Source organism: Apis dorsata, unplaced genomic scaffold, assembly GCF_000469605.1.
Source record: "Apis dorsata unplaced genomic scaffold, Apis dorsata 1.3 scaffold_270, whole genome shotgun sequence".
Lineage (NCBI taxonomy): Eukaryota > Metazoa > Arthropoda > Insecta > Hymenoptera > Apidae > Apis > Apis dorsata.
The window spans coordinates 518,410-527,043 of record NW_006263548.1 but is presented as its reverse complement, the minus strand read 5'-3'; the positions used below and the strand labels follow the sequence as shown (position 1 = coordinate 527,043).

Below are 8,634 nucleotides of genomic sequence, written 5' to 3'. Positions count from 1 at the left end.
AGAGAGAGAGAGAGAGAGAGAGAGAGAGAGAGAAAGTATGCACGCACTTTGAAAGAGCGCAATTTAATCCTGTATATCGAGAAAATAACGAAAAGATCGACGAACGATAAATTTCGATTATTTTTATTTTTTCACGTAATTTTTTCAAATTAAATATTTTTATATTTCGAATTCATATTTTTCGAAATATAAATCTACGTTCATCGAATTTTGAAATTTGCAATTTTAAAAAATTTAAATGTAAGAATATATAGATATCCATATATAAGATGTTTAAAAAAATCGTGGCACGAATGAAAAAAAGATTATTCCAGACTTAAAAGTGAATGGAAACATGTCAAATCTATTCGTACGCTAATCGAAATGCCGTGAAAATGGCCAGTTTGTAATTGGGTTTGGTATCACGCGATCCGGCTCAACCGTTTCATCTATTGACAATAAATCTGATAGGAATAAAAAGAAATTGTAATTCCGGCTGGATTCGGTTTCGATTTGTTTGAGAATCCTCTTCGATGAGATCATTGAGTTCATTCGCTAGTATAACTAAGTACTGACCATGTACGTCTGCTCCAATTCGGTAAGTCTATACACACTAAAGAACATAACAGAGTTATCAGAACGGCCATAAGCTCTATTAATAGTTTTGTAAGCCTAGTAACTGCTTAAATTATGCATCGTGCATGGACGTGGCTTAAGAAATCTTATTATAAGTTATAATAAACTTAAATTTTTAAAGATTAATCGATAATTTGATTTAATCCATTAAATTCTTGATGAAAAAATTTATTACGAGATAATAACTCTAACCTAACTTTTTTCGAATACGTTCTGTGAAACATACATATTTGCGGTTCCAAGCTTTCGGTCGGTAGTACAGTTCACTTCGCAAGCAATATTATTCAAATAAATCGGCTTTTCACTCATTTCAATTTTTATTTCTTTTCTGTCAATTAACGATTTTATGTTATGTTTATTCGCTGAAATTCAATTTAGACAAATGGACACAATTTTCTTGTACTTTTATTCACATAAACGAATATCATACACATACTCTTATCATGTTACAAAGCGTATATTTTCGAATTCTTTTTTTTGTTTTGTTTTGTTTTTTTTTTTTTTACGAACATACAGAACGAGTGTATGAATAGATCGCTGCACACACATTTTTTTTTAGGAACGCAGGAAGCGCGAATGATTTAGTGGAGCCTATATTAGTAGACACTTGACAGAGTCTAGTGGAAAAGCTTAATGGCTCTCGTGATCGGAAGAGAAGCGGTGGCGAAAAAAAGGAAACCGCTTTACCGATGTTGCATCACGCCACGATTTTTATCGAGTGCCTCGTTTTACGAGTGCTATTTCGAGTGCTCGTTCGGTGACGACGTGGAGAAAAGAATAAAAGTGCGCGAAAGATATGGAGAAGGGAAAGAGAAACGACAAGCAAATAAATTTCTTGGATATTAGATTCGAACCGAATATAAAAACAGTCGTTCATCGCGAATATTAAAAGATGTTACTACTATTCTCAATATCATTGTAGATGTGTAACATTTGTTCAATTCGTATGACCAATAACGATCGTATTCACTCTTAGCTCTGTAATATATTCAGCTTATCTTGAAATCTATCGTGTCGTAATTTTATTATTGAAATGCTTTTTTTTCTCCTAATTTTTTTTTCTCCTATTCTTTTATTAAGCATGAAATATGGAAAAGTGAACAGATTACTCGACTACTATAAAAGTAAGATTATAATTCAGGAAAAGTTGAGAAATACAGTACTAAGTAATTATGTACTTTGTATCCTTTAACAATATCCTTGATGTACGCGTTAATTAATATGATAATATAATACTATAGTAATAACAGTATTAGCATGTCGACTAAGTATATTGCAGATTCTATGCAAATTAGTATCTTTATGAGTGCAGGAAAGAAATGAAACCTAGGTAGAGATTTGTTTCATCCTTGAAATATTATACCACAGCACTTTACTTTCGGTATATTTTTACATCATTATACGCATATTTCATATATATATAAATTTCTCATAAATGCACATACACCTAACATAATACATAATCTACTTATAAGTAGCTTCTGCTTAAACATAATGAAATAACTTGCGGCTGACCTACTATACTTGGCATTAGAGGAACCTCACACACCGTAACACAATTCTCTTAGCTGTCCTTTTCCTACAAATATCTGACCTAACCTTTATTACTTAGAACTTAATAGCACGTAGCTTTCTTATATACACCATCTTTTCTTTCTTTTAAATCTTCATCGCTATCTTATTATTCAAAGAGGAATATGGTATAATAATTATTTATTTTAAAAGTTATATTCTGTTTCTAATTTAAGTTGTATCAAGTGTGAGATTTCTCAAAGTCACTCTGAAAATTTAAACTGGAATTAGCAGTAGCGGTATATGGAAATGTTACAGGTATATGTACTTATGTTACTGCAGTTGAAATTCCCTGAACTTTCCAGTATATGTGCAATAAGTACTTATAATGTTATGTTCCTATTTCAATCTTCAGTAACTAAAACATAATGCTAATTAACTGTTGTTATTATTAATAATCTGTGGCTATTATTATTATTATTATTATTAATTTTATTACTATGATTAATGCATTTCTTATAAAAAAAAAAAAACTCGTCACTTATATAAAAGTTGGAATACCAGAATAAAATTCTTTAGAAAAACTTTTTTTTCAATATATCCGATAAATACCAATAATACATAAATTTATACATTTTTGTGCACTCTTCCATCCTTCTCTACCCGCAAATAGAAAACTTCTCGTGATAAATGTCATCCATGCCTCATCCAGGCTACGAGTAAATCGTACACAGTTCGCAGCCGCTACGTATAATAACTCTGAAACGGAGAGAAGTATTTCACGGAGCCTATCGTTGCATTGGGACAAATATCGTGTTTGTCCAACTTCGAGCCGAGAAATAACAAGAAGAATTTTATTTGTCCCCCGGCCTTATTTGGAACCATTGAACCGCGATATCTCTCGTGTTCGACAAGACGGGAGCGGGAGGGGAGGCCGAGTGGAGGGGATAAGGCATTGCGCCGCGCAAACTTTGCTAATTTCTTGAAACTCGTGAAACTTCCTTTGGTTACACGATACTCTTAATTCACTTGCCCGAGTTTAAACATTCCCTCGCATTTAGCCGCAGTACGGACGCAGTAGGAATTCAATAAACAAGTTACACGCCGCTTTCTCCTTTGATTTCGAATTTCCTTTCGATCGCGTGAATTAATTAAGGCCACAGGAAATTAATTAAGGAGGTTCGCGTCCTCTGGTCGTCGTCTCACGCGCTATTTTAAATTGAAAACTTTGCTCCTCCAAGTTTCTCGCGCATATTACGCGTCTTACGAATGTTCTTGTTTCAAATTCGTGGAAACTGTGTGACTGGTTTTATTATTATTATGCTATCATGGATTAAATTACGTTGTATTATTACATACCTAAAGACGTTATTTAAATAACATTAATATTGAATGTTTTCTTTAATAAAGAAAATAAATGTAAAAATTATATTAATACAAATTTTTTTGAGCATGAAAAATAATTTTTAAAGTAAATGTTTAATTTCTAATAGGAAGTACGAGTGAATTAATTACTGAAAAAATGGTTTGAATTTACTTTAAAAAAATTTACTTGAAATCTTTTACTTTCACAATTCTGAGTTAATTTTTAAATAAATAGAAAAGTAAAGATATTTTTTTAAACTTTCAAATTAAAATTTTCTCTTTATTTATTAAAATTTATTGTAAACAAATGTACCATTTGTTTTTACAAAAGCAGAAAACAAAAATTTAACATTTTTTGAATTTTCTGATCCTAATATTCAAATATATTCTATAACATGATAAAAAAAAAATCATACAAATTGTAGAGAGTCTTTTATAAAGGAAAGACTTTACTACTTTAATTTTGAAATGCCATTTTTTTCAGCCACGAGAAAAATTTTTTAATGTTTCTGACAACTGGATTTTAATTTTTCAAATTTTTAACAAAAAAATATTTCTGAAATAAAGAACTAACTAAAAGTAATAGGTTTCACGCTTTAAAATATCAATAATTTTCGAGTAATTGGCTCACTTATTATTACATAATAATAAACAATATTTCTCCTTTTTTTTTTTATCATAAATCATGTTTATGAAACACATTGAAAAATAAGTTGACTACAAATCAGATCTCTTTCGAACGTTTTGACGCGTTAATCACACGTTTTGTTCCCTTACTTTTATCGTTCGATTCGAAACGTTACCTCTAATTGCGTAGTTAGTCTTTTCGTTCGAGCCGCTCGGGGACCGAACAATCTTGAAAGTTTCTCCTAACAGTTCCCATTTCTGTGAACAATTGATAGTTTCGAAACGATTCCATGCACGTTACAGAAACATATACAGAGATTAATTAGAAACAAATCTTTGATAAAACTTTCTCAACTTTATTAAAAATTGTATTCGATTCAACGATTCGATATATTATTACAAACAATTAGAAATGTATGTAAAATATATTTGTTTCAAATCCATTCATTCATTAAGAAGAAGTAAATGTGAAGAAGTAATAGTGATTTTACTGTGAAAAATTATAAATAAATATTTTTCATTATATTTCATTCAGATAGAAGAGTATTACTTTTTGATGATCTACAATATAAAATACTCAAATGGATTTATTCCATTGCACAATTTGATCCATTGATACTTTCAACCATTATAATTTATTTTTATTTGTATTTGAGATTCTAAATTTCTCCTCGGAGAGATGTTAAATTAACGAAGTTAATGCTGTGATTAATAGGTTAATTGAACATAACCTGAATCCTATATATTTCGAATATTTCTTTCATTCATCACTTAACCTAATTTAATCTAACTTAAACTCGAAGTTTCTCGCACAAAAATTATATATCAATATATATCATATATATCAATTGAATTCATATCGAATACACAAAGACCTATCATCTTGCACAAAATGAAACGAAGTTTTCCATCTATATCGAATTGTTGAATCGAAGATTAACATAATTTTCGATAAATTTTTCCAATAGAATTAAAAGCTTTAAAATTCCTTAATTTTACATAAAAGTGAATCTAATAATTTGTCTAAATTTATTATCGTGATGTAGAAATTTGTTTCTAATTCTATTTTTTTTTTTCGAGAATAAAAAAAATTCCATCCGAAAGTATTTCGAGTGAAATCGTGTCGCCTAACCTAACTCGGGCATAGAGCAGGAAATATTTCTGACAACTTCGTTGCGCGGAAAAAGTTAGAAGCTTTCGCCGAACATGCTATTTAGTACAGCTGAAGTTATTTACGGGTTAACCTTGTATTTACCAAGCGACTAGCAATTGCAGAAACTCTTATTTTCCGCGTACCGTACGAAAACTGTCCACTCCATTGCAGCTAAGCTCGTGTTACATTGAATTTGATAAATGCACGTGAATTTGGGTCATAGGATGGAACGAAATCACATGACAATATAAATTGAATCTAATCGTTAATATTGAATAAATTTTTTAGAATTTAAGATTCTGAATATAAATAGATAAATTATGAAAATTCTTTACAATTTTCTACTTTTTCAAAATTTAAAATTTGAATATTTATATTTCCAATATTTACGAGCGAAGATGTATATAATATTCATAATGGATTTCGCTATGAAAAGAAAATATTTTTAAAGATTTTTATTTTAAAATTCTAGATGAAACAGGAATTGCAAAAGCTCTTTATAATTTTTTATTATTATCTTAAAATTTATCAAATTTCGTACAATTATTTTAATAATTATGATTACAAAAGATGTATTTAATCGTAAGATTTCATCAAAGACTAAAGTTTTATAAAAACTTTAGTAAAAAGTTTCATAAAAAATTTAATTAAATTTTTTTATCAATATTTATAATAAATTCTTTAGAATTTAAATCCAATTCCAAATTGTAAAAATTTTTCACAATTTTCTATTATATTTCACAGAAATCGAACTATTTTATATCAATACTTATACAAAGAATATATGTTGTGCGTCGTATAATATTCTTAATGGATTTTATCAGCAAAGACATTAGCTTCATAAGTAGAGAATATTTTAAGAGTAAGGTAGAGGAAAAGAACGTGAAACTGTAAAAAAGTAAGGACGTAAGAAAAAACGGAAGAAACTGACCGGATGAGAAATGGAGCTTGGAATGAGTGGGGTAAAAGAAAAGAACAATCGACGGAAGAGAGTAATCGTTCGTTTCACCCTGTTTTACCGACTGAGTGGGGATAGTCGGTCTCCGAGACGGTTAAACGGATAAAGAAGAGCGCACGAGTGGAATGCCAGTAGAATCGTCACTTCGCGATGGTGGGAGGAGATTCTTGCACGTTCCCCAATCGGGAATAGCGACAATCCGGAACGGAACGAAACGAAAAATTCGACAGTGTGAAAATCGGGAATAACCGTGAAGGCCATAAATCAAATCGTGTTTCATATGACTCGAATGCGAGGTGACACGTACGAGCTTCGTGAGTTTTTCGCTTTTGTCCACGATCTGTGTACGCAGTTTATTCCCCATTCAGAATATTTCTGTAGCATTCGCGAATATTTTTCAGTATTATGTATCGATACAAATAAGAGGAGACGGATGTAGAATGGAATAAGAATATTTTGCTGAATATTCGAAGGAAATGGGATTATGATAAATATCGTATAACTATATGGAATATAATGCAAAGAAAATTTTAAAGTATTGATATACGAGTATTATCATGCTTTGACGATTGCATCTGCTAAAAAATTGTTTTAGATTAAATTGTTAGGATAAGCATGAAGTTTGTTAAATGATGAAAAATTTTCTACATTTTTTTTTTTTTTTTTTTATATACAATGGATAGGAATTTTGGAAAAATATTGTTGGATGTAATATTCGAAGGAAATGAAATTACCGTAAAATTTATATAAAGTGAAATATAACGCAAAAAAAAAAAAATTTGGAAGAACGAGTATAATTATACTTTGGAACTGCATTTGTGAAGAAATTGTTCATAGGATAATTTTGTTTGTTAAAATTAGTGAAAAATTTGTCTCTACTTGGGATATAATGCAAAGAAAATTTGGAAACACTGGTATACGAATATAATTACAACAATGTACTTTAAAAAAATCATATCACAGGATAATAAAGTTTAACCAGTATAAAATTGTCATTTTTTTTTCTAATTTCAGACAAAAGAGATAGAATTATAATTCGACCTTCCATCTTCATATTACATTCAACCTATATCGCGTTTGCTACATTACTTATCACGTTTCATTGAATTATTAAATTGTCCAAGGGAATTAATTGTGGATTTTAACTGGATGATGTTTAAAGTTGCATAGCTCGGTTAATATTACATTTATTTAATGGAAATAAAATCCATTATAATTTGTATTCCTTTTCCAATCAAATACCGGTGCTCTTCTACTCCATCGCTTTGAGAAAATCCGATTTTTCATCAATTCTTTAAAACCATTCTTTTACAAATTTTTTGCAAATTTATATAAAAATTCAATTAACGTATATTTACAATTATTTCATCACGGTAACAGATTAAAAGAATGGCAGATTAACTCATGGAAAATCCTATGTAATGTAACAAACGATTCTCATTATTATTGAAAATCAATTTCGACCAACTTCAAGATACAAAATGGATCGACGCACAAAACTCGAAGTGGAGAATTTCGAAACGTAACAACGTTTACTTTGTCCAACGTTTGCGTTTGCGAAAATTGACGAAAACCAAACTAATCCATTTAAAATTCGATTCGCAATCACCGTGGCGAATAAACAGACGAGCAAACAGTTGAACGTAGCAACTCGAGGAGGGGAGCGAGGTAGAATTATCGTTAAGTAGAAGCCAGCGAGCCTTCGAGTTTAATCGCTCGTTCGATCGAGCGGGATCATTCTCTTACGCCACATTTTCGCTATTCCCTCCCTCCCTCCCTCCCTCCCTCCCTTCCTCCTTCCCACTCTTTTACTCACTCTCTCTTTCTCACTCTCTCTATCTACGAAAATGAAGGGGGAACTTGGAGCTTTGAAAGGAACCTGTTGCAAACCAGTTAGGCGGCGGTGAGCATCGTGTTATGCATCTATATACGTGTTCTACGAATATCTGTAACTGTGTAACTGGCCATACCGCAACCCTGCTCATTTTGAAGTAATGTATTCTAAACCAATATCTATGCTGATTCTGCTCCACGAAACAAGATATACGTTGATATATTTGCAAAACACACTTTTTGGAGAATCGAATCCGAAACGAAAATAGAAAAGTTGATACACAAAAATTTCGATCGAACAAGCTTATTTATCAAGTTACTATCCTCGTCGCATTACCGCCTCGCTCTGTCGCGTTATCTCGCTTTATCTAACCTAGTCTTCGTTCAATTTCAATCGCTCGATAAATCAATAAAAAAAGAATTCGATTGACATTTTTCCGTTCATTTCCAGCGAAAACAATGGATTTAGATGCGTCTTACTTATTGTAATGTTTTTTCAAATATTTTTTTTCTTCGAAAAATTTACATTTTACATTTATTACGACGCATAAATTAGAGTTGAATAATTTTT

The 8,634-nt window shown here is 30.7% G+C and overlaps 1 protein-coding gene and 1 long non-coding RNA gene across 3 annotated transcripts in view; both read left to right on the top strand.

The window, feature by feature from the left end:
* The window catches only part of LOC102677060 (lachesin-like), an 82,398-nt gene that overhangs the window by 23,921 nt on the left and 49,843 nt on the right, over window positions 1–8,634 (top strand). The window lies entirely within an intron of this gene.
* LOC102676963 lies at window positions 225–1,788 on the top strand. The gene is made up of 2 exons (XR_421951.2): window positions 225–577; window positions 1,175–1,788. It is a non-coding gene; the product is annotated as an uncharacterized LOC102676963 (long non-coding RNA).